At 46.9% G+C, this 27,280-nt stretch overlaps 2 long non-coding RNA genes across 2 annotated transcripts; one reads left to right on the forward strand and one right to left on the reverse strand.

Moving 5' to 3' along the window:
* Positions 1 to 1,699: 1,699 nt before the first annotated feature.
* Positions 1,700 to 15,508, forward strand: LOC121834157. Its single transcript, XR_006077107.1, has 3 exons — positions 1,700 to 1,940; positions 14,414 to 14,524; positions 15,427 to 15,508. It is a non-coding gene; the product is annotated as an uncharacterized LOC121834157 (long non-coding RNA).
* A 9,691-nt stretch (positions 15,509 to 25,199) lies between these two features.
* On the reverse strand, positions 25,200 to 25,862 carry LOC121834149. Its single transcript, XR_006077085.1, has 3 exons — positions 25,780 to 25,862; positions 25,369 to 25,457; positions 25,200 to 25,287 (listed from the first exon to the last, which is right to left on the reverse strand). It is a non-coding gene; the product is annotated as an uncharacterized LOC121834149 (long non-coding RNA).
* Positions 25,863 to 27,280: the final 1,418 nt, after the last annotated feature.

Genomic DNA, 27,280 nt, shown 5'->3' on the forward strand with positions numbered 1-27,280 from the left:
GTCGGCAGTGGCCACGCAGCGGGGTCTGGCAGTGACGTGGAAGGGAGATCAACTTGAGGTGGTCGGGACCTTCGACTTGTTTAAATGTATCAACGGTCCCACCGTTGACATACCAGACTTCCCGGCCAAGTGGGTACAGCAGACTCGACGTCATAGCGAGACTGTCGGAGTCTCGCGGTCGAGAGGAGCCCTAAGCCGCCGCCGCGGGCCCCATTCGTTTGGGACCCGTTGCTCCGGCTGGTGCAGACGGCGGGGAAACATCGGGAGGGGGGCTGCCCGATCCTGCCCTTGTCGTTCAATGTCAGGGATCTTGTCGCCAAAGATCATAACTCGCTCTCTCCGGCGGAGAGCCTCAAATTCCGAGGAGGCGAAGACGGTGAGGCCGCCTGGCTGGCTCTCCCGAAGAGCAGAAGGAGAAGTTTTCAAAGGCGTTTCCGATGGGCTATTCCCGGACGGCTGAGGAGGTGGCCCTAGCTGCCATGGCCTGCCTTAAGCGGATCGGGGGCAATATCATACCCCCCGATCTCTTCGTGCCTGTCACTCCTGGCCCAGCGGGGTGCTTGGTTTCTTCGTATGTCGGTGTGGACCAAGAGGGTCGGCGGATAGTCGGCCGGACACCGGGATGGGGTTGGGGGCGATGGCGCGGCCGCGCCGGTGTCTAGGTGAACGAAGGGAGTCGGGCCCAAGGTAGCCATACGTGGTGCGCGTCGGGCTGTCCGGGGGGCCTTGCTGAGAGGGGGTTCGCGGAGAGCAGGTTTAGCCAGGTGGCCTTCGTTGACCTAGCCAGAGGGGAGACTAACCGTCACGTGCCCGGGGCGTCCCCGGCCGTAGCACCCGCCGTTCATATAAAGCTAACGCTGCCTGGTCGGAGTTCGGGTGTGAAAGCCGGTGGCGCTTCGGCCGCATTCGGAGCCCCCCTATGTCCTTATCCATGGATGCGACCTCACGCCTTCAAAACTGAAAACCGGACATGATCTCAAGTTTCAAGTTAAGAACTTCCATTCATCCTACCCCTAAGGCTAGTCTATATAGAGCTATGACTTTCATCGCTATGGGCAGCAGCCAGCTGAGTTTGTATTGCTTGGAAGGTGGAGGGGTGATGTGCTAGGGAGCTAAACCCCGTCCCTGTCTCCCGTATTGTCTGCTATAATAGTTTAAAATGTCACTCAGAGAGAAGCGGGAGGGCGAGGCAATTGCCCCCCTTGCCTTGCCCTCTTCTTCCGATGCCACTAATAGGGTATGCAAACTTGGGGATTCCCTGCCATAAATAAATGCAACCCCTTATGGCTGCCACTGCATACAAAGGAAAAAAAGAGAGATGTGGTTCATTTTTCTCTTAGATGTTCATATCAGAGGGGATACAAACAGTCGTGGGTAGTTGCGGCTGAGTGAGCCAGCAGTGAGTGCTGCCTAAGTGTTCGATTCGGACTCTTGTTTAATCGGCAAGAAAACAAGTACCAGACCAGTATTGGAACGTATCCTGTGAATGGCTCCTGGGATTTTCGCAAATGGTCTCTTGTCTTACAAATGAATGCACTCCTATTAACTAAGGGCACTTAGCGAGCTATATATCCGAGGGTAAAAGACTAAAAACAATGGAAAAGTAACAGAAACCAACAACACTTCTACTTGTTCATTGTTTTTAGCGCTTTTTCCCTCGGAAATATGGATCACCAACTAGCCCAAGTGCATACCCTTCTACACTTAGTGAGTTGCTTCCTCCCTTCTCATACTGCTGAGTCTACATTTAAGCATTCATTCTTCACAGGAGGACCGACACGACAGATTGACCTATCCGCTGATGCGAATTGACAAAGAGGACTCAAAGGCCATAACTGCGGTGTTGGAGAACCACTTATTTGAGGTGACGGACGGATTGGGCACTTCATTGATTTGAAGTACGATATAAAGTCTGCCTTGGCTTTGGATCTCATCACAAAGTAAGAAACTTGTTCACCAGAGGGAATATGTGTGCCATTTTTGCCTTTTTTCCCCATGTCCTAACATTAAAGTGTTGGCTTATTGAGCTCTATTCTACTTTTTTTATCCTTTCTATGCTGACTTTTCATGAAAACCTATGGCCTCCGAACAGGCTCATGCTCCCTCTTTTATGTCCTTTTTCAGCTGCACTTCCACATTTCCAATGCAACCCTCCCCTTGTGAACATATACATAGCTGCTTTTAGATTTTAGGGCTACTGTTCATTGCAAAGTGCTTGAGTTGTCTCAAGTTGTATGTAGCAGCTCCCATAATAAGGACAGAAGTACTATTCCACATTACAGAGAAATCAAGGGAGGTATTGAAATTTGATACAACAGCTGCAAAAATAAAAGTACAGTGGTCGCACTTCAACAGGCTAAAAATGCCACTTGCCAGTAGAGTTTTTTTTGTTTCAGCAAACGTTTGACTAACAAGGAGCCAATTGTACACTTCCCTTCCCCTAATTCTGTTAGCAGGCATTTACGTTACTTTTTACTGGGTGATTTTACACTCAGCACATAGCACTATACTTGAGCAGAGTTCGTGTGAACCCTTCCTGGAAAGTGTGCTTAACTGTTTAATACTGGGTTTAGGCAACACTTCCAAATGGGGTTGTACTTACTCTACAAAATTCTTTAGTGCGAGTAATTAAATCCCCACTTCAAGTGTTGCCTAACTCTGTATGAAAGAGTAAAGCAGTCTCCAGGAAGGGATCATATAAACTGCTAAGTTTGCTGTTATGTAATATTAATTCTTGCTATAGAGCACACTAAACTTTTTAATACGGAGTGCAGGCACCACTTCTAAGGTTACAATAACTCTTCCTGGAGAGCGTGCTTAACTCTTTAGTACAGAGTTCAGGCAACACTTTTTCTTACATACGACAGACTGGTTGTCGCTTAAACAATTGTATTTAGGAGCAAAAAAGGGCAGTTAAAATAATGCACCAAACTCTGAAATTCAAAACCTGTAGACAGTCCTGACTCTTGCAAAACCATTTGTGTGACTATAGAAAAGTTAAGTGAGCACTCGTATGGGAGAGTAAAACATACACTAGTCGTGGAAAGGTAACGATTACCTATCCCTAGCAGGGATAGGCGGTATTTCAAATACAAGTAATTGAAATATGTATTTCAAATACTTTGTGTATTTTGAATTTCTATTTAATTACAAATTGGGTAATGCATTTGACGTGTGTATTTAAATACTAAAAGGTGGGTATTTCAAATACAATTGTAATTAAATACAATTTTGTGGGCGAAAATACATCCCTCTAATTTATTGGCACTGTCCAGAGCAGAAAGAAAACTACGTTCTGCACCGAATGCAGTGTCTCTTAATCAAGCACAAGCGTTTAGTGACTTTGTGATTACGGTGCTAGTCCAGGGCAAGAATAGTGATGAAATCGACGTTCACAGGCAGACTGGCTAAATAAGCGCCTGTGACAACTTGTGATGCTTTCCAGCCTGATTTCCATCCATAATTTTGCCTGGAACATTCTAAATGCGCGTGTCGTCCAGATTTTCGTTAACTGGTGCGAGTTGCAACAATAAAAAATTCTTTAGCTAGTGCTCCGTGTCTTGGTCGTCTCGGTTCTTTGTTGGTATATACCAACATGTAATCGACAAAAAAAGCTGCTTGAGGCTCTGTACTTTTTCACCTATTACGTCCAAGCTGATTACATTTTTTTGTGATTATATTTCTATTACGTTACTAGAGCCTCGCAAACTTACTCCAGAGTGTGCGTAGAGATACGTAGAAACCCGTTGCAGGTGCCCTGAAGTCGCTCTCGCAAATTTTGAGGAATGTATTTAGAAAAGTATTTGGAAGAGAACAAATACATTTGGTTGTATTTGTATCTTGCATTTAAATGCTTTTTGTAGCGTGAGCTACACTGGCCGAAATTGAGCAGTTTCGCGTGGCTGGCATAATGAGCCATGCTCCGTGCTGCGCAAGTGCGAGGAGCAGTGACGTCGCACGGCGCACAGCTGGCGGGGCGGAGGCCAAGTCGCCGCGGGATCCGCCGCCACCGCGCTCGCCTCGCCAGTCTTCGCATTCCAGAGGAGTGACGTCACAGCCACGGCAGACGCACTGGCGGCGCCGCGTGCCCAGCTATGTGCCTCCGTTGCGCAGTAGCCAAGTCTGACGCTGCACCGGAGCTGCTTGATAGCACCTCTCATTTTATGCGCCTAAGCTCACGCTGCGTATATCCTGGCATAGCCGAGCTAAGCCACCGCAATTTTTTTAAATGTAATTAGACTCGTAATTAAATACATTTTTGACGAAGTATTTTTGTATTTGTATTTTGATTCATATTTGCATGTATTTTTCATATTCCTGGTCCCTAGAGAGAGTATAGCTTGCGATAACCCGGATTCTCTCCAAAAAGAGTACAGTCAACACCCGTCCATTCCTTTTTTAATTATTTTTTTAAGAGTGTAGAGTTAACATAATAATCCGAAACGAAAGGTCCCCTGCGTTTGGCCGCTTCGAAATGGCGGAACATAGAAGCGGAGATCGGCGGTCCCAGTTCGCGATTTCGATGAGCCCTATCGCTGCCGAGGCCTTTATATGCACCAAGATGCAGCCAAACATCACCAGTAAAGTCTTTACCTTGTTATTTTCTGTCTTTGCAGAAGAACACAGGAGTCGCGCAGTGATAAATTTAAATAAACCTGACAAGTGCTCGAGCAACTTCAACTTGTCGCGGCAAAACGAACACGCCTAACTTTTTGTTTGCTTTATTTCTCTGCCTTTTTTCGCTCTTTCTCTCGGGACTGGAGATGTTAGCGCCTAGGACTTGCCGTGTTCTACTCCTGTCTTTACCCGCCTGGTTGAGGTTGTGCCGGCGTGTCCGTTGGGAGCCATTCATAATGTCGGCAAACCGATTGCTCGAGCGTCGCCTTGTCCTGGTTCCTAATGATTTCCGGAATTCTAGAAAAAACAATATTGCTGGCCGTGGCTCCGTTGACACCAAGTTTTACGGCTAAAACAATCACAGAGCAACTGACTGTCTTCAACCTCGAGTGGGTGCACAAAGTACCATGCAGACAAGGCCCCAAAGGACACAAAACATAGGATAACAGCAATGAATGCCTCCAACATGGATTCCAGTGGGTTTTGATCAGATCCACGAAGAGGTAGCAGCATTGAACCATGGTATTGTGCAACAACCCTATACTGGTAACAAGTTACTGCTCCGTTTTAATTTACAACCAACTGTCTTTGACACTTTCAATCCAATCCGAGATCCAATCCGCTGTCACTCCGTGCGTGTCGCCAGCATTGCTCGCCTTGGCTGCTCTGGTTTCTCACTTTCGCTTGTTCCTTCGATAGCTTCTTGCCAACCAGTCGTTCCACTACCACCTAGAGGTTAAAAACTAATTCGTAGTGTTCACAATGATCTACGGGTACATAAAGTACATGAAAGGCGGGAAACGGGCCATTTTGCCATTTTCTCTCATCCTAAGGTTCGCGCCGAAGTCGACCGAGGACCTCACTCCTACTTTTGTGAAAGCATACTAGTAAAAGCCAAGTGAAGAAAAGGAAGGCTAATAAGATGCCAATGTGATCCAACCTGGCAGTAAGTATAGGGTGACAGAAATAACCAGGCTCGATCTAAAATGGGCCATAAAAATTGGCGCCTGCACATAGCAATCTGAACTTTGTGTCAAAGGTATATTTCACAGGTTGGTTTTTGTAAAATTACAAAGCGTAGCTCCCTTTCTGCAAAACATAGGGCTAAAAAACTTGCAAGGGTAAACAACGGATGGCGACGTAAACGACCAAGTCGAGCGGCGAGGCGCGTTTGGCGTCCGGTTTTCCGCAGCTCGCCAAGGCCTGGCTTCAAGACGCGCCCGCCGCAGCTCGCAAGACTCCCTGACTACTACAAGATCATCATCCGTGCACGTGGTGGCCTCAACCTAAGCTCGATGAGCACAGGCAAGCTGCAAGACTTCGTCTTTAACACTGCCCAGACCAATTACAACGTGGCACGCGATGATAAAATTCGAATCAATGCCATTCAAAACTATACTACTCAGCACCCCCTCTGAAGGGCGAAGAGAACTATTTTCTGGCCACATATATGGCAAATCCTGCGAAGATCTCACGCGGAATCATCTTTAATGTGCCAGATTACGGTCCACCGGAGAACATCAGCCAATACCTAATCGACTGCAATTACGACCCGGCTATTCTCCTTGCCCGTCGGATGTCTCTCATCACCGCCCCTCTCTACGGCAAAAGGTCCAAACCCTACGGCAAAAGGTCCAAACTCTACGGCAAAAGGTCCAAACCCTCACACAATAAATCACTGCCGTTTAGAAGGAAAATGCAGACTTACGACCCCTCCTTAAACAGAAAGGTTACCCCTCCAGCGCCAACTCCTACCCCTCCAGCGCCCACTCGTACTCCTCCCCCACTACCCGTTGCAGTTGCCATATCCTCACCTGACAGCACCGCCCAGTCTGTCAAGCATAGAGTAATCAATACTATGGCCTCAAAATCGTAGACAAATTACACCGACTCAGCGTCAATGACCGAAATGTCTCGCATTTTCAGTGCCAGACTGCAAACCTTAGAGCGAAACGTTACAGCCGTTGTACGGCGATAGAAAACGCTGTCTCAAAGTACTCCTCCAGATTGGCCCAACTCACCAGTCAAATAAACCAACTCACCAACATCTCATCCCAGTTGGGGTCCTAAACTCCTCCACCACCCCCACCATCCATACCCTACCTCTAACAGTGCATCCCTCAATATGGCTTTACCTCTCCCACGCCCGCCACGCCTCAGTAGGCACCAAACCACTATCTGGCAATGGAATTACCACAGCTTCCGACTGAAGCGTGGCTATCTTTAACACTGCCTCCAGTCCCTCCAAACTCCCCCCGATATCATATTGATTCAGAAAACCCGCCGCGCGGTCAAACTTGCCATCTATAGAGCCTTCCAAACTCCTGACAACGAGGAACCCAATACCGCCATCCTCACTCGTAGACATCTAACCGCTTCGTACAAAAATCTTGGCGGAGTCGACGTGGAGCACGACATCGTAGAGATCCTTCCCCAAAGGAAAGGTGGCCCATGTCTCTATATACTAAACATATTTAGCCTCCCGTCGGCTTGCAAACACCGCTTTGGCGTCCTCTTCTCCCGTGCCTTGAGGGAGGAGGGTCCTCGGTAGCAGAACCATCAAACGGCACTTGAATGCAACATAGAAGTACATTCGGACAGCATTGTAGACTTTGTCCAAACGGTGAGCTAAAAATACATATTTTTCGTGTATGGCTCGTCTAATTACTATTATTAGTATTACTATTATTATTATTACATTTATTATTATTTGACCGGGGCATTCAAGACCAACAAGCTGTGCGTTGTTTCGCCGTCAACGAGTCTGAGAGCGCTGTTTGTTACGAAGCTGGCGCCGGATATTATCTGCAAGGACGACTCTTCGCGCCTGTCCTCCGTTGGAATCAACAAAGTGGAGTGCCGTCACCTAAAGACCCGTTTCGACACTTACGGCTCCTTTCATGTGGCCGCGGCTGCGGAGGATTTTGAGAAACTTGCTGATCCAGCTGTGTGGCCTAAATCCAGCCTTTTTAAACCTTTCAGAGGAACCCTTCAGAGAGACATGCTCCACGCTTCAGAGGGACATCCCACAACCGCTGACGAGTGATGCCTGGCATAGATTTATTATATCAAAACGTCCGCGGCTTACGCACAAAAGCCGATTGCTTTTTTTTGTAACGTTACAGTGTCTAATTATGCAATCTTCTGTCTAACGGAAATTTGGTTGCGTCCTAACATCGGGTCCTCCGATTACTTTCCGCCTGGTTTTGTTGTGTACCGGCACGACCGTGACTTGTTTCAAGGAGCTGGAGCGGGAGGCGGTGTGTTGGTCGCGGTCGACAGCTCAAGGAGGCGTCAAGATTTAGAAAACTTTCCTGAGAGCTTGTTCGTCGAAATTGAGTATGCAAAGAGAGAACGTGTTCTTATTGGTCTGTTCTATCTCCCCCCAGAAAAGCCACCTGGTGATTTTCAGCGTTGTCTGGTTGGGTTAGAAAAACTCAACGAGCTACAGGCGTGCAACGTTTTGACTGATAACTTTTATTGAAAGGAGAAATGCAACCATCTTTTAGACTTCTCTTCTTTTTTGGATCTGAAGCGGCTCAACAATGTTCTTAATAAGCAAGGCAATGCTTTAGATTTATGTTTTTCAAATACGAACGGTGTACGTGTGACTTGGAGTGAAATGCCAATGGTGCCTGAGGATATGTACCACCCCGCGCTTGATGTAGTGATCTCTATTTTTAATTACCCAACTCGCAGTAACTCTGATGCCTCTCCGCCGCAAGCATTGTATAACTTTTCGGCAGGAGACTACGTCGGAATGTTGCCCCTCAGCTTGAGAGGTGGTGGTACATTCCGACTTGAGGAACACAGAAGGGATGTGGCGAAGGCCACGCATGCCACGAGAAGCAAGTCTGAGCTTGTTGACCACAGCTGGACGACTGCGCATACGTTTGACTTGGACAATGCTGCTCGTGAGCAGAGGTGAGGCCCGAGGAAGTTCGTGGAATCGTGGTTTATCCGCCGAGACCCCGAGGCGTGCAAGACGAACCGGGGCCCCCCACCGGACGTTTACGGGGACTTGTAGATTAGAGTCGACTGGTTTTGACTCTCCCAACCACCGGGCCAGTTCACACTGATGATGCCACCCGGATAGGTGGCGAAACGTCTGTGTTGTTGTTAATTTTTTGTTGTTGTGTTAAGCCACTGTAAACTTATTCCGTTATGACTACCCTGGCTTTTGGAGCATATTTGCATTCAGGAGTCGCTTCAGCAAAGTTGCGTCTGTCGCCCCACAGTGCTTTTTTAGCTTTGATGCACACGTTGTTTATATGGGTATTCCATCTTAAGTCAAGATTAAATACTACATCTAGGTACTTAAATTCTTTAACTCTTAAAGCTCAGAACCATTCATGTCATAATTATAGGCCAGCAGATTTTTTGTTTTAGTTATAGACATAAATAATGATTTTTGATATGGTGTGGAAACCCCACGATTCGTCATTTGTCGCACCAATGCCTATTTTCTTTTTTTTTTCTTTTTTTGTAAATTACGGTTTATTTTATCTGATCATCTTTTGTTTTCATTTTATTATGAACCACACAATTGTCTTCAAAAAGTTTGATTTGAACTGAAACGTCATAGGGTAGATCGTTTATAAATATCGAAAATAAAAAGAGACCCAGAACACTTCCCTGAAGTTTCCAGACCAGATCAAAAACCGCACAAGGTTTACTCCCCCTGACCTCGATATAGACCTTTCCAGCGGCAGTCTCGAACGAAGCGATTTCCAGCGCGCATCCCTGGTTTTGAGACTGTACGTCAGTGTTGCCCGACTGCGCTGAGCTGTGGGTTTTCTCGTCAGTAGGCTGTGGCAGCCTGCGTAGGAGCAATTTTGAATGCTGGTGGCGGCAAAATCGCCTCACTTTATTTTTTCTTTTGTGTTCTGTGGCGATTATAACGGCACTATACACTCAGCCGTGTCAACCTTAACTGCCTAATATATTTGACCACACCAGAGGATAGCCGAACTGCATGGGTATAGCCCCCTCACTATATGAAATTCAACGAGTCTCATAAATCGAACAACATATATTGTACGCGTACCCCACGGTGCCGCGTTATCCGGACATGATTTGAGAAAGGTCTCAAATAACACAGCATATCCAAAATACAGTGTCGACGACAGTCACTTCACGACGATCGCACGGAATCCGGCTTGTCTTGAGGTACGTTTTGAAGAGTGATGTTTTTTATACACAGCACTAGTGCGAATGAACGAACGTGTCTATTTAGTTCCCATTCCCCGGACCCTATCAGCTACTTCTCGCCAAGACCGGGAACATATCCGGGAAGGCTTTTCGGAGATTATCTCAACGGAAATAATCCTCGAAGAACGTCGAACGGCCTGCGTCGCGGGCTGCTTGACGTTCGCTTTCTTCGCCCGTTCTCTTCGCTCGTTTCTTGCGAAGGTCCAGAAGGCTATAAGTCCTGGTATTCCCAAGTTCTCACAGTGGAAGATTACAAAAACACGCAAGCATCCTGAACAGGCAAATAGAGTAAACACTTAGAAGGAAAGCCGGCGAACTCCGAACACACGATGCAGGTGGGGAGTCGCGCTGATCGGGTTTCCACAGCTCAGGCGGGTGGCAGAAATTTTTGGCTAATAGGGGTCACTCGAGTCGCAAAATGGCGGCGGCCAGCGAGCTGTTTCTGCAAAGGTCTATACTGTCGCCGTGATAAAAGATAAGAGGAAAACCATATAGTAACTTTAAAAAAGAAAGATATGTACTTGTCTGTGTTTCTGACCTCTTTGGGTTTATTCTTTCTGTGTTTGTAAGTCTCTATAAACAAGCTCCCTAAATTTTAATTCAAGTTGTGTGAGCTTCATGTCCTGACTCAGTACGTCCGCCCGTCACCCTGTGTTCAATCCCCGCAACTTCCTTCAAGCCGTCAGCTACATCTCAATAATTAACTTTCTGCGGCTCCGTCTACGCTCCCTGGGGCTTTGCTTGCGAAAAAACGTGGCCCACGCCTCCGTGGACTTTGTGCTGGGATTCCACTCCCATACTTGGTTGTCAAGCTACAGGATCATGCAGATTTCAAGAATAGAGATATCCCAGGAACTTCGACTCATGAGAATGACTCTCCCCGGCCACGACAGCACTCCTCGATGCGTTTTACGCCACAGACCCTCGTTCCTCTTCCTCAGGAGTTCTGCAGTCGGGCTCTTGGAGGCCGCAGGGGTAAAAATCCTGGGGAGGTACGCAAGTCTTGCCAGAAGGCTTCGGACTTCAACTGAAACCCCCTGTTGTACTTTTGGACAAACAGCTTTCCCCGGACACGGTGGGACTTCTGTCTCACGGGCCCAAGTTCGCCCTAGACCTTCCAGCATCGAGGGTAGACCAACTGACATCCGTTTACAAGGTAGCAGCAAGTAACCCTGAAAAGGATCGTCAGAACTTCGTAGGGACAGCAGTGCATTCCGTTTGTGCCCACCTGCCTCCTCCAGGCAAGTCATATGTATACTCAACAGTAGAGGAGCTCCGCAACGCCCAGCTAAAGCTGCTAGAGTAAGAAAAGATGGTAGTTTTCGTTGTTATGAACGAGGACATCTAAGAGGAAAAGGTGGAAGCTGCACTCGAAAAAAGAACTGCTTTACTCAAGGAAAGACCTTCAGGGTCTTTAAGGTCTGAGGCTAGGGAGATATGCTCTCAACTGAACCTCCCCGCTCTGAGAAAGAAATGCGTTAGCTTTGCCCGCACATCAGTTCATAAGAGTGCCTTTTTTTTCTGCAAAGACCCATGCAGAAAACGCCCCGCTCCGCGGCATTGTTTCGGAGAACGGGTGCTGGCAGAACAATGGTCCCCAACGGCCAACTCTGCCAGCAACACCAGCGGTCGAACCAACGAGAGCCCCTGGGAGACAGACGGTCTCCAACACAACCATGGCAAATCGTCACCAATGACTTCTTCCATCTCCACAGTGTCACCTACCTACTTGTAGTGGACTACTTTAGCAAGTACATTGTGATAGAGCAAAAGGGGGACACCTCTGCTATCAAAGGATCGCAACCCTAAAAAAGGAGTTTGCTTGATTCGGCATTTTAGAAGGGGTCTGTGACAACGGCCTGCCATTCAACTCTGAAGCATTCAAAGGGTATCTCAAGTGCTTGGACATGACAAATAATCCAAGTTCTCCTGATTACCCACAGTCGAATGAACTTGCAGAGAGGTCAGTTCAAAGAATGAAAACAGCTTGACCAAGGCACCGAAGGAAGGCAACGACCTGTCTCTTGTCCTTATGGAGCTTAGGGACACACCGATGGATCAGCTCCTGTCCCCATTGGAACTGCTAATGGGCCGCAGGATCACAACCCTCAAGCCAGCTGCTCCGCGTTAACTTGAGCAGCACTACAACATCAGGGAGGTTCAAGCACGCCTTCAGTTCCGTCAAAAGTGTCAGCACCGACATGGTGACGCACACAGCAAACCACTACGTCCTCTGAGTCAAGGCGAGAGAGTCTATTTCCGTCGAAACCACAAATGGGAACCCGGAATTGTGGTCCAAGTCGGACAACAGCCACGATCATACCTAATCAGAGCGGAAGACGGGGGAGGGGAGGGGGGGGGCATTACAGAAGAAATCGATTCCCCATCTGACCATTCGCTTGAAACAACAACGCGATCCCTGAGGACTACTACCAACTCACGTTCAACGACCAACCTCACCAATGTCCTGCCCAGTAGTCCCGCATACCCGAAACCACTCGATCAAGCCATCAAGTTGTTCAGCCAGCAAGGTATCGCCGAATCTGTGGACTCTGAACTCTTAAAATTCGCATAAACTTTCTTTTTGCAAAATAAAAGGGAAAAAAGGATCTGTTATGTATTTAGAAAACTATGGTTGGTGGTGCCCACTTCGCAGTTTCTCACAAATCGGCGTTGATACCCACACGTGCGACTCAGCTAGCCTTACACCACAAAACAGCTATGTGCCTGGCGTCGTTCCCGTTCTCGTAATAAAGTTTGTCAACCAAAAACATTTCAGTATGAACAACGTTATCCACAAACACGGCACGTGTCAGTTCCTGGATCTCCTGGATGTTTACCTCCACTCAACCTCAGTGGAGTACGAGGGCAATGTTTATATAAAGAGAGCGGAGGTGTGCATCAAGTCATGCTTTGCAACAGTTATGAGTAAGGTATGTATTTACTCGCACAATGAACGCACTCGCGTAATGAACGCACCCCCCAAGTCGGCTTCCAAAATTTCGACTTTTTTTTTTCACTTGCATATTAAACCCACCCCCAACTGGGAAGTCAAAACTTTGACCCCCTCCCCTTTCCCCACACGCGCGAAATGAACGCACTTTTCTATCCTGGTGCAGCGAGGTCGCAAATGCATGGGTAGCGTGGCCGAACAAAACGCCTTGCAAAAGGCCTTAAAAATAAAAAAAGACCCATTGGAATCATTTATCGAAACTACAGTACGAAAACCAGTGTCTCCCACTTAGACTTGGTTCTTTCTAATTTAACTTCTCTTGAATCACGTCGGACAGTCGCTCGCCTTACTCTTTTTCATAACTTTTATTACAACATGCAATCATTTATGCTCACTCACTGTAAGTCTGTCTCATACATTTCTTTGCGTCATGATCATTCCTTGAAAATTGCACCTATATTTGGTCGCACTAATAGATACAAATACTCTCCTCTTGCTCTGTCCATTAAAAATGGGAATTCTCTCCCAAACGACATAGTCACTGAATAGAATGATAAAAAATATTCCGCAAAAAATTTTTGGCTTTGGTACTATGTTTTCAGCGCCATGTCTGCTTGTGTTTCCTATAAATTGTGCACTGAGTCCCCAGTTCTGTTGTGCCCGGTTTCTGTAAACTTTGTTCTGAATTCTGTATAGTTTGTTTTTAGTTTTTGTTTGTTGTTAATTTTTAACCTTAGTTAGTTCTTTTATTTCCATTATATCATTGCATTTGTTCGTATTTTTCTACCCCCCTCATGTAATACGTTTGAACGAACGTATTTGAGGCGAATAAAACTTGAAATTGAACTTGATTCGAGTCCATTGAGCTGCGAAGGCGAATACATCGGCCATCGGAAGATGCCTAAATGCTCGCTTTAGGGAACACCATTTAGATGTTACCAAGGCATCATCGGACTCGTTCCACCCAATAGTTCTGCATGCCCGTACCTGCCACGATTGCACCCCACACTTTGAAAACACCGCTTAGCTAAGTTCACACATAGATAAATGTGGGCCCGAAACAATAGAAGCGTTTAAGGTCAGATATGCCGTGAGCAATGTCTCTGGGACATCTTTGGCTTTGTCGTCAAAAAAGCTGGAATTTCTAGCGTAAAAATTATCGTAAAAAGCTTGTTGTGATCAATTAATTTTGTCTTTTCCTTTCTTTTCTTATTTATTTTCCCCCCTTTTCAGGGGTTAATTTCCTGATTATAATGCAGTTAATGTAAAGGTACAAGCGAGCTGGACAAGAACCTAGCTGTGTTTGGAGATTTGTGTTTGTCCTTTGTCCCTCTTGTTCCCATTTTCCAGGATTATTTTCGTCATTAATTTCCTTTCTTTTTTTTCTTCCTTTCCCCCTTTTTCACGAAATTTCCTTAAGTTTTTCCCTATAATTTTTTTGCTATCATTTTAATTTGGTATTTTTAAAGTTTGTGAGTAAATTGGTTTTATATTAAATTTTGAATATTTTCGTTTTCTTTCAATTCTTTGTCGTTCAAGGTCGTAGCGTAATGGGCATCTCATAAATGTTCGCTGCTCATTGAAAGAACTGTGTGTGTCTGTGTTTGTCCTTTACGTGTTTTATTCTTTCAGTGCATTCTGTCAGTTCCTCAAGGCTCTTCTCACATCATGTGGTGACATTTGCGTCCAGTGTTATATAGCCCTGTCACATGGAAGAGGTGGAGGAGACCAGCTTACTAAAAAGTATATCAGCATCACTGGTATTTCCTTTCTCGTTGGAAATGACTTCTGCCCCTTTTCTTTAATGGGAGTCCTTTGCATGTTCTTTGCTTACTTTTCAAACGGTTCAAAAGTGTGATATGGGGTAGGCAGTTATGCGACAATGGTGCATGCCCAGTATATCACGGTAGCTTAAACAAGAGACTTTGGAAGTGAACATCAGGAGAATCTCCTGTTTCATTCTTTCTAATCCAGGGTGCCAATTTCGAAACATGTTGTACAATCTTTAAATAACTTTTAGCACAAGGAAGGAAAAAGGAGAGGAGGCATTATGTCAGTTCGCTATGCAATTCTAGAGATTTTACAACAGTACAGTACAGGACACCAAGCCGGTTGGAACCAGATCATTACATCTGTCAGTGTGGCTTCTAGGTACTTTAACTAGCTTATTAGTTCGCAAAAGAGCTCAATGAATTGTGGAGGCTAAGCCTCGTAAGACTTCTGCAGACTGACTGCACTGAGCAATAAAACGAAGAATTCAGCTGGATTGTGTAACGTAGAAAGATAAACCGGGAAAAGAGCATGGGCAAAACTGGGGAGCTAAACCACGCAAGGCATTTCGTGCTATGTCTCGTCTAAACTATTTTCTTTGTTGCTGCACTTTCTGTCATCTTTAGCAGGCAGTATGCACTGATTTCACTTACATATTGGGTGGATTCGACCATAAAGCTAGACGTTTGTATTAGAAAACCAAGCGTATGTTTTATCGGAGTAATGGCACATAGAATTTGCACTCTTTTTAAGAGGGATAATTTATCTAAGCCAAATGTTTCATACTAAATTGCCAAAGATTCTGCCCCAGTTTTCAAAAACAGACTGGCAAATGCTTTCATTTATTTAGTAACATTTGATCTGTTTATTTACAGGAAACACTGCCTCTATTGCTGTCATCAACAGCCAGCTGGCTGAAATCAAGCCACCACACAGCTCCACGAGACTCCCAAGGGCAGTGAGCACACGCCTATTCTGGAAGGCTTCCGAATGGCGCCACTGGCTGCTGTACCACTCGCTTCCCTGCATGTACAGGGTCCTTCTGGACCAATACTGGCCGTACATAAAGAAGCTGGTGGAGGCCGTCCATGCACTTTTGAGGGACACCGTAACTCCAGCATCCATTGATGTTGCACGCGAGTTCTCCCCCTTCGGTTTCTTTGTGTCCTACTTCGGGCCAGCTTTAATAATGTCATATTGTGCTTTCAGAGAAACTCCTCTGGACCTTTGTGGGCATGACAGGGAGGCTGTATGGAGCTCCAGCAATGACGTTCAGCCTGCACCAGTTACTCCACCTAGCGGAAGCAGTGCAGCAACTGGGGCCATTGTGGGGCCATTCTGCTTTTGAATTTGAAAGCGGTAACGGGCAGCTTGTGAAGCTGGTGAAAGGATCAAATGCTCTTCCGGAAAGGGTAGTGAAGTATCAGCAGTTGGGATCAAACTTTGGTGTCCTCGCTTCTAAGTGACAGCGTCAAAGTGATGTGCTGTGATATTCTGGGATACACTAAACACCAAAACTTCAAGTATGCAAACGAAGTGTGCCTGCTCGGTTCCTCTTCGAAGGCATCCTTGAGCAAAGAGGAACAGAGTTGTCTTTCCGCTGGATCTGGGGCCGCCTTTGATCAGGCTACAGAGTACAAGCACTTCGCATGGAAAGGGCAGATTTGTCACAGCCGAAACTATGCCAGGAGTAAAAAGACAGACTCCTAGTTCATTCAAATAAAGGATATGTGCGATTTCACCATTTTGAGAGTGTTGCCTTTGAAAGGTGAGGTAACACTTCTGTGCAGGGAAGTTGTCATCACTTGGCAGGTGCTTTCCCGCAGCACATCAGGCTTTGTTTTCTTTCTCACGTGAACTTGCAGGCTGTTAAACCACAGCAGCTGAAGGCACCATGCCTTTTTCTCACTTTCAGGAAGCCCTCAGCATGCTATGTCTGTGATCTGTCAAACCTTCTTGAGCGCGATTGATGTAATGTAACCAGGTGTGCCGAAGTAAAGTGACTGTTCCCTAGGAGTTGAAATATTCAAAACAAACATCCTGTGATAATTTGTCCCTGTTTTGCCTTTGTGTCAACAAGGGAAATCTATCGAGATTGTGCCTTTCACATCTTCAGACTTCTTGTTTTGCTCCTAAGGTGTTCCTTCAGGTAACTCTACATTCATAAGTGATTTTCTTTGTTTACAATTTGTTATACTTCGTGTGCTTGATTTGCTCTTCTGAGACTAGTCGGGGTAATTTGATTATCGACCTGTGGAAGATGGCTATTGTTTGAGTAAATCAATTCCATGTCTCAGCCTCCTAATGTGTCTTTCCCTAACCTTTCTGACAAAAATGTGTGAAGCTTCTAGGGGTAGCAGTAGGGTAGGCTTGTTTTTAACTGCAAGCAGGCAAATGAGAAAATCACTCTTTTGTTATTATAATGCAAGTTGAAAAGACTGAAATAGACTTAGACCTTTCGTTATTCTGTCTACATTGCATCATAATTGAATAGCTTCAAAAAACTTCTGTATTCGTGGACCACAAAATAGGCTTTTGTTAATAGCATTTCACATATGATTTGATTGATTTTGTTTTCATACTTCTGTGTTAATTTTGACTAGTTAATTGTTTTAGTAACTATAGGTTATGTATGAGGGTTATAAGTTCTTGGCTCTCTTAATTACTGTACTGTCTTTCGATGATTTGTCTCTTAACACCTACAAGTACTTGTGAAAATCTTAAACTGGCACACGTAAAACTGAACAGCAAGATAGTTACTGATGCTTGTCTAGTGAGCTTTCAAACACAAATATTAAATAGAGCGTGCACATTAGAATGTATAGCAATGTATTTCTGGGGTGGAGTTGCCCTTTGAGGTTATTACTTGAAGTAAGCATTTGTGCAAGTTGGTTTAAATTTATGTAGTGTCTAATGGCCTTTCGGTGTCTTGGGGGTTCTAGTAATATTTTTTTTCTGAGATCAATCATAGTATAGAAATAAATGTAGAGCGGATGCAGAGGATGCTAACTGCTGTTAACGAATTCCAATAAGGTAGAAATGTTTGGCGACTTCATTATAAAAAACAATTACTTTTTTTTCATTTCAATGTTTCTAAAAAGGCCTTCTGCACTTGATGGGCCAGCTGCATTCTTCAAGTTGTCATGAATCTGCCTAGAACGTGCCTTTTTTAGCTCGTCTTAGCAAGACATAATAGCAGTAGGTGATGCCACTAAAAAACCTGTGTCGATATTTAGCTAAGACAGCTCTATATCAATTTCACTATCCACTAGCTGGGCTGAGCATTTTCAATTCTAGGCATACTGTAAGTTTTGGTTGGCAGGAATTCCATTTGTTCTATATTATTTCCAGTTTCCACAAACTCGTATATATGCTTTACAGAATAGGCAACACTGTCACCAAATGTAATACCTATAACTTAAATTTCCATAGCTGTTTGCACTTTGTTGGGCCAGCCTAACAACTAAAAAAATATAAACGACATACATATCCGAGATTTTTTGTTTCGCGAAATGTTTTACCTGGATGCCTGAGGGTTTTTCAGCGAATTTCTGCTAAGTGGGTCTTTTACAATACATTCAGGTTTCTAGGAACCACATTTTGTTTTCAATATTCATTTCAGTTTGCACAAACTGGCTTTGGGGATAAGTTAACAGAACAGATCCCTGAATGGAGGTTCCAAGTATAGAGCCAGATACCTAGGTGTTTTTAAAAAAACCCAGTATGTGACCACTATAGTTTCTCCTCCTGGATTTGTTTTCCCACAATATGTATCACATGGCGTAACTGGATATCAATTTTCAGGTGATGGTTCCACTAACTTCATTCTGGAACTGAAAACTTCCAGAGCAGAATTCAGATTCTTCATTCTGGAAATGAAAACTTCCAGAGCAGAATTCAGATTCTTCATTCTGGAACTGACTTTTCCAGAACCAAATCCAAATTCTCCAATTAGGAACTGACGTTTCCAGAACCGAATCCAGATTCTCCAATCTGGAACCGACATTTCCAGAATTGAATCAAGATTCTCCATTCTGGATTTCGGCTTTCCAATTAGCTTCCAGAAAAAAATCAAACTGGGTTCTCAGGTAGGGAAGTATTGTTACGTGTACACTCCAGTATGTGCCTGCGAAACTTTGTAACATATATTTATATTTCAGCTTGCTTTTGAAAGGGAACTTAGGTTTGAAACCGACATTGAAGAAGACGAAAGATGCCTCAAGAAGGTTCTCCTAGAAACAGCAGAGTTGGCCACCTTCCTTTGCTGTCCCCCAGCCCTTAACACTGTCTGCAACACCAACGAACCATGGAGTCGTCACAATCTTCTGCTTTCGCACCCACACCATCTGACAATGATGCACCATGCGTGAAGGGGATCATTTTTTCAAAGGAAGAACTGTGAACAGCCGTGTCTAAGATCAAGCCATCACAATGCCCTTGTCCAGATGGTGTGGCACCTGCCTTTTATAGGATGATAACGCAGTACAGTTTGATCCCTCCCTCAGCTGTCTACTTCAAAGTATTTTCGATGAGGGAGCTGTTCCTACCACCTGGCAACACGCCTTACTCACCCCTATTCACGAAAGGAAAGAGAAGCCTACAAGTGACGTCAAGCATTAGCGTCCAACCTCAATAACATTAATCATCTACCGCACATTAGGATGCATACTGAACAGTCAGTTCCTCGATTTTTAGAGAGCACTGGATACTTATTGCAGACACAGCACAGTTTTAGGCACGCCCGCAGCTGTGGGACGGTCCTGGCGACCCCGTGTCATTTTGTAAGCAACAATCTTGGCAGTCGCAAAAAGAAAGATTTTCTACGCCTTCATCTCAGTTACGCGTTCGATGCCCTCAACATCGATCTCCTGCTACATAAAATGTCAGGCGCCAGCGTTCATGGCTTCCTTCTCAAGTGGCTGCCAAACTAACTGAAGGGAAAAATCCCACAATTTGTTTACCAAGGTGTGCACTGAGCTACGATGAACGTCCCCTCCAGTGTGCCACAGTACCGGTTTCTTGTCAATGACATGCCTCAGGATGATAGATTTTCTTTCGTTCAGTACGCAGACCACACCTCGATGCTGGCTCCACTTACTGACACCTGCCTCCTTCTCCAGGACTACATCAAAGACATAAAGTGCCGGGTGACTAACAACTGCTAGCGGCTGCACACCACGAAAAGTGCCGTGATGCGCTTTAGCAGGCCCCACAGGGTGGGCAAATCGAGCTATCATTTGCTCAGTAAGCCCCTACCATGTATGACTCTTTGTCAAGCTTAGAAATTACATTCACACAAACATTAGATTTCACAGTGCACATAGGAAGTGTTGTACCAAAGGCTCGGCGAACCATGGGGGTTGTTTCTCGTATCTCCAGGTCATGAGGACCTTCGCCATAATCTCCGGTCATAAGGTGCATAAGACATTTCCAGAAAGATAAGGGAGGAGCCCCAAAAGACCAGTTCGACCACTTCGAAGTTTCCAAAACTTGCTTTTACGCAAAATGGTCCAACCAGCACCACAAAACCCTCTGCCATGGCCACTGATGCTTGTGTCATCGCCAAGTTTCAAATTGAGGGAAAACAAAGCATTTGTACATGACTTATTTTTCGTGGGCTCCATTTTTCGCGAATTCGACTGAAGCTGAAGAGCTGGAATAATTACTGGTACCCATTTTTGCAATCCGCAAGGACCTCACTACAGCTTTCTGTATGTTCACATTTTAGCCAAATAGTTTGTGAGACCTATTTTTTGCAAAATGTAGACGATTCGTGAAAATTGGGTCTTCGTGAAAATTAATTTGTTTCCAGTATACAGTGGTACTAGTTTACTTAATTTCTCGTGACGGGCATGAAGGGGGCCAGATGGAAGGCGGATCATTATAATAAGGGTGACGAAGTTTATGCCACAATAGGCTGGGACACATCACAACAGATATAGTAGTCGGTAAGTCAGAGTCATATAGGATCACAAGGACACTCATTGTTATCTCTGTCTCTTGTGCTCCGAAGGAAAGAGCTAGATTTTCGTCACCCAATACTGCAAGCTTAGTGGCAGTGCAGCAGCCGCCCGTCGCCCCGCCCGCCGCCTGCCTCCCCCCCCCCCCCCTCCGCCGGGGGGGGTCACGTTTCAGCTGCAAGACCGCAACTTTATGATAATGCTAAAAGCTCTGCTAGTTAATATTCGTTGTATATGATGAGTGCAAAAACAGCATAAGAGGTATATAAGGTAAAATTGTACAAAATCAGAATAGGAAGACCAGGATAAGACGGAGCGCTCTGTCCTATTCTTGCCCTGCCTTGTGGGTGAAAACGATTCAATGCAGTGGGAAAAATGAAATATTACTGCTAAAGTCAGACGTCATGTAACATCTGCTTTGTTCACACTTCATTTTGATTTCTTTTATCTAATTTCCACGACTTACAGATCCCAATCTTTAGGTTTGAGGCTTATGCTAATTGGATTCGAATAGGTTTGGTGATCAGTTCGAAGTGCAGTTTTTTAGCTGTCTCTCATCAATGATGCTTATATTAACAGTGCCTGAACGAGGGCAGGCTGCTACAGTCGCTGCTGCTGCAGTCACTGCTGTTCCAGTCAGTGAGCCGCATCTGTTTGAAGTCACTGATGGCAAGGTAAATTAGGAACTTTTTTTCACAAGATTAGCAATTCTAATGTTGCGATGGCAATAGTGTAGATCAACAGAAAAAAATATGAAAGACGTTTACAATTCTCTGTAATGTAAAATTAGAGCGCAGCTCTTGAGGAGGGGAGGGGAGGGTATGTCCCTGCTCCCCCTCCATACCCTTTCCTCCTCCTCTCCTGCTTCCCTCCCATTAATCAGGAAATTTCCGCTCAATTTCCCCCTAAATTAAGCGAAAATTTACCCGCTAAATAAAGCCGGGAAATATTCTTCTTAAATTCAGCGGGAAATTCACCGAAACTCTCCCGCTAAATTCAGCGGGGAAACTTAATTGGTGTTGAGGCCACGTGATGTCGATTTCCCCGTTAAATTTAGCAGAAAAATTTCCGTTACATTTTTTCTGCTAAATTGAGCTAGACTTCAAGTGTGACGTCATTACGGGAAAGGTCTCATAATGCAACACGCGTTTACGCCAATGCCGACGCCGCTCAACCCGGAAACGGGCGTCTAAAAGCTGCACTTTAAAAAAGTTACCCAAGCTTGACTATCCTGTCAAAGTCTTAGAAGCACAAAATGTGTCAAGCTCTACCATACACATGATGTGCGTGCTGTGCATATGGGGATTGCTGGGCACAATGTTCATGGCTGCTCAGCCTCATCTTCTGCCTGCCTCTTGCTTCGTGCATTCTTCACTCCCATCCGCTAAGGAAGAGTAAGAACGCATACCTACTTAAGCCTTGCACGCTCCATTTATTTCTAATCTTACGTGACATGCGATACGTAACCTTACACTACAGTAAAACCTCGTTATAACAAAATGGGATATAACAAACTAATGGATATAACAAAGCAATCATAATTCCCCTTGCTTGCTAATAGTATGGAGAAATGGACATTGGCTATAACAAACTAATGGTTATAACGAAATAACTACGACCGCTCCTTCAACTTTGTTATAACGAGGTTTTACTGTATTGGTTATCATTTTGTAATCATGCTGGCCTACTTAGCACTTGCAGGATTTAATTAGGCCTGAACTTAGGTGACACATGATCCCGTAATCTCCGTGATTAGGCAACTTATGTGGTCATATAATGTTACGTGATCATGTGCCATATTCAGAAATTTGGCAGTGCTGCTAGTGCTCCCCTGAAAAAGAAAACCGTGGATATAAAACCCCGCTCTTGGAAGCGGCTATGAACTCTTGCCGATGGCAGAGTGGTTAAAGCACCGCGCTCCAAACTGTGGGCACATGGGTTTGAATTCAGTCGAGAGCTACCAATAAATTTAGTTCCAATTTATATTCAATTTAAAGGGGCATTATGTGTAAATGGGAGGAGAAGGCTGAAAGGGGGAGATGGCTGCTGGTTCCTGTGGACGGAACCTAAAGCGATATGACCGACACACTCTGCAATGGCCTCCGGTCGGTGTTGATGCAATGTGATCTCTGCCCAGTGCTCTGAATGTCAACGTGAGGAGATTCATCAAAGCGCGAATAAACGGCGGGAGTAACTATGACTCTCTTGGTGCCCCTTGTTTACGTACCGCCATACCAGGTATGGCACTGCATAGATTGTTGGCACTGGGCACGTCATCGCATCCTGCGTGCGCCGTGGCCTTGCAGCTGCCGCACATGGTCGACTTGAAAGATTGACTAGAACGGTCGTTCATCTTTAAGGGCAAGGTGCTTCGATCTAGGGGTGCTGTATCCAGGTTTTGGGCGAGAGAGTGGCACAAGAGTGCAGACGGTGCTGCCCTGAAGGAGTGCTCACGTGTACCGTCTTCGCAGGTGTGGGTTGGAAAAGGTACACGTCCGATGAATGGAAAGAGGTTCATTGATTTGGTAAAGACGAGGGCAAATGCGCTTCCTCACATGACTAGGACTAAAAGGGGTCGGGACGTCTTGACTCGTCGGGCCGGTTGTGACTCCGCGGAGTCACTGGGACACATTACGCAAAATTGCTTCTGCACGCACAGTGCCAGAATCAAACGACATGATAGTTTAGTGCAGTATGCTCCTGGTCATCTGAAAGAAAAGGGATGGGAGGTGCTGGTAGAACCCGAGTGCCACACCGCAACACAGAAATATGTGCCAGACCTCGTTATTGCAGGAGGTAGTCAGATGACTGTGGTTGATACACAGGTGGTGGGTACGTATTCCACCCCAGATGCCGCACATGAGCGGAAAGTGCAAACTATAGTGTTCCAGAGCTTCTGGATATTATTAAAGGGGCCAATAGTGTTGCACCGGTTGTGACTAGTTTGACTATCACATATATATCAAGTGTTTGGTCGCCAAAAAGTGCTGCAGCTCTTACCAATCTTGGGTTTGGTAGACAGGATTTTAAGGTATTGACTATACTTTGCCTTCGGGGGGGGTCAGGTGCTTTCGTCGGCATCAGCAGATGACCTCCGTGGTGCACGGGCGATGAAGCGCCCCGGCGGTTGTGTGTTGCCATGGGGCTATTGGTGGGTCCCTCTCCCTTGGAGAGGATAAGGACTTCCAGACTTCATGCCAAAGATCAGCCTGATGCCTCTGCGAAGGGGTGGGCGAGGAAACGATTTTTGTGCACAAGTCCTACTCGTTAAAAAAAAAAAAAAAGCCAAATGCCTTGGGTATTTTGTGGGTAAACAGAAAGTCAGCTTCGTTTCGGCTGCGTTTGGTTAGCGAGCCGAGTTCCCGGCGATCGCGCCTTTGGCCAGGTCCGCACGCCTCCACGACTATTGCGTGCTCCCGGACACCGCCGGGTACCCCCCGCTGCTCTTGGAAGATTCTCAAGTCCGCCAGCGCAGTTTCAGCACCTCTCCAAACGTGTGAGCAGCCGGCCGCTGAGGCTTTCTTCACCCCTTAACGGTCACTCGTTTTTTGGCTGCTGGAGTTAGTGCTAGGCGCTAGTGGACCGCTGGTTCCTACACTAAACATTTTTTTTTTCAGTCTCCGTGCGTCGAACCACGCACAAAAGTCCCTGGTCCCACTGCCATCCTTTTTTTTTTTCTCGTGGCAGCTCTGCCGGTTTCCAGTTCGAACTTTGCACGCGAACTGGGAGCGCATGCAACTTTGTTTAGTTGCGCCGGCCATCAACAGAGGGCAACACGTTCCACCCGTGGATTTCACCACCTCTGTTAGACTAGCAGCAGAGAAAAACGTCTTTTCACTTTCCTTTCCTTTCTTTTAGCAACATTTGTAGGTTTTTTGTTCGTAATCAAGCGCAGTTCGGCACTTTGGCGCAATAAACATGGTTTTTGGTTTTTTTTTTTTTTGTGCTTCGGCATGCAGCCCTGTGGATCGGATCTACGCTTTGGGGCTACGCAGGGCACCACTAGCTGGTTTTCACTACATGTAGTGGCGTATTCTGCAGGACTAGTATAATCTAGTGCTCTAGGGAACTTTGTACCTTTTGAACAAGTTACTGTGGCCTGTACAGCACAGGCCACATTACCAGGCTCTCCCTCTCGGCCTCACAGCCTACACTTAAATACAAATACCCTGTGTCGCAAGCGGCTGGGGGAATAGTGCTTCATATTTTTTTTTCCTATTTATTTCAGCATGTCAGGGACTCATCCATCACCTAGCGTGTTAGCAAACCTTTGAGAGGAAGTATCCCTCAGAGGAGATTGTCTGCCACCTGTGCGACAAACGACTAACTTCTCGCATCTCTCTGGGGGGCACTACGAACATGTTCATAGTTGTCACTTCGTACGGAGGTGCTTCTATTGCCTCGCCAAAACGTACACCAAGAGCACCTCCATGTCGTCTCATTACACAAGGTGTCGGAAGAAACCATTAGTATCGCCCACTTCAACCATAGTGACGAACGCCGACTCACACAGTGTGGCCAGCAACGAGCTTCCGCAGGCTTCCACTCCTTCCCCTGCAAGTCACACCGAGGAGAAGGAGCACCCAGAGTTCTCCCGGGACTCCAAGAGGGCAGACATGTCGATGCCCTTCACAACCAGCACCCCTGCTTTGCGTCTCCCACCAGCAGGTGACTGGACCACGGAGGACGTCAGGACTTTGGCGGTCCAAGAATTGTCGATGCCCGCCAAGATGAAGTTTACCAACAAAGAACTCGCCAAGGGGTACGCAGGGGTACCTTGGCAAACCATCAAGGGCATCAGGGGGCGGAAGTTGTACAGGGACTTGCTACAGCAAGAACAGCTGCGGAGCAGGTTACCTCGGCCGGACTCCAGGGTTCCTGCACATGGTGAGCCCCCCACTGCCACTCCAGGGGGACCACTGCCATCAGTGCAAGATTCCTCCGGCCTGCAGACGGACATACCCTCATCACCCCTCACCACGCCAAGACCACAGCGGTGAAGCGAGAAGTCCATACATCATTCTCCAACCCCGGTCACCCCCCGAGATATCCCCCCTACACCGGAGGCAAGGCCCTGGACAGAGAGGGACACTCATGCACTCGTGCTGTGCAAGCTCCAGGCTTCTCTGTGCATGCGTAGTGACGAAGAGCTCGCTGCATTGATGCTAAGAAGAACATGGCAGAGCGTCCGGGACTACCGTCTGATGCCCCAGTGCGCAGAGGCGATGCGCAGGGAGCTCGGCACGCGACGGGGAAAGGATGTCTCACCCTTACTCCGAACTTCATCCCTTTGTGGCCCCTCGCCAGACACCCCGCCAACTGTCATCGTTCCTGGTCCCTTTGCTAAATCCATCATCGCAGAGGTCACACGTATATTGGCACCGCAAACTCTCTTCCACCAGCAGAGTTCAACGCGCGGTGGACCGTCTCGGAACTGACGGCACTGGCCAGGGCAGAGATCACCTGCAAGGACCACCCTCATATGAACCTTGCTTTTGCCAGGGTATTCACCACCCAGTCCTCACAGGGAATCACAGGGCAGCGAAATACACGCCATTACAAGGAGATCCTGGAGACCTTCAAGGCGGCGGCACACAAGCAGCCGGTTCCTATTCAACCGGTCCGCGTTCACGACGCCGGATCTGCCTGGGTGCGTCTGCAGCCCGCACCAGGAACCCCTGTCACCATCGCTCAAGGGTTGCTGGACCCCATCCAGATAGGAGAGGACCTGGGGAGAGGGGAGGCACCGAGGGCAGCAAGAAAAAGAAGCGTCGTCTAGCCAAGAACCGTAACCAGCGCCGTAACGAACGCTATGCAGAACATCAACGGCTGTACAGTCTGGGGCCTAAGGTGCTCGTCGACGAGTTGGGGCTGGACTGGGCTGACCCAGCAGTCCTCTTCTCGGAGCTCCACCGGGTCTACGACCTTCTCATGTCTACACCATCAAGACCGGTTGACGGGTTCATAACATCCGAACAAGTACTCAACGTAGAGGTGGAGCCGTTCACCGAAGGAGAGCTCCAAAGAGTGCTCAAGAACACCGACGCAAAGACTGCCCCTGGCCCGGACGGCCTTACCCTGAACGAGGTTTCCAGATTCCACCAGCCATTCTCGCCATCATTTTCACCAACTGGTTGGCCTTCGCTATGCTTCCCGAGGACCTCAAGGTGGCCAAGAGTTTTCATACCCAAGTCCCGCTCGGCCACTACTGGCGGAGACTTCAGGCCCATCACCATCTCATCCATCCTACTGCGCATCTACACAGGGGCGCTGCTCCGACGGTTCGCGCAAGATCACGTCTTCCACGACCTCCAGGGTGGATTCGGCGACGACAGGAGAGCTTCATCCAACATCAGTCTTCAGGCCCTCGTGAAGGCGAGGAAGCAGGCTCGACAGAGCTTCTACAGCCTGAGCCTCGATGCCTGCTGTGCCCCGTCTGCGGAGTGCCGGAACTGCACCACCCCATCCACCTGGCGGGCGCCTTGCACCAAGCTCGCGTCGCCGCGGACTGGGCTCGCCGAGCCGCACCACCTCCTGCTGCACCTCCGGCAGCTCCCCGCCCGTTGAAAGTCGCGGAGGCCATCCGGGTGCTCCGCCGATTCCGCCCGGATCTGCTCCGCGACCCGGCCCACGAGGAGGCCATCTTAGACCTCGACCTCTAAGGGGGAGAGGTGTGGGGCGCTCGGCCCGCCACACGGAGGCCAAACCGGCGACTAGCGGGGGGGCGGCTCCCGGTGCCCATTGCATACGCACGGGCTTAAAAGGGGTG

The sequence above is a fragment of the Ixodes scapularis genome, unplaced genomic scaffold, assembly GCF_016920785.2.
Source record: "Ixodes scapularis isolate PalLabHiFi unplaced genomic scaffold, ASM1692078v2 ptg000597l_1___fragment_1__unscaffolded, whole genome shotgun sequence".
NCBI classification, from domain to species: domain Eukaryota; kingdom Metazoa; phylum Arthropoda; class Arachnida; order Ixodida; family Ixodidae; genus Ixodes; species Ixodes scapularis.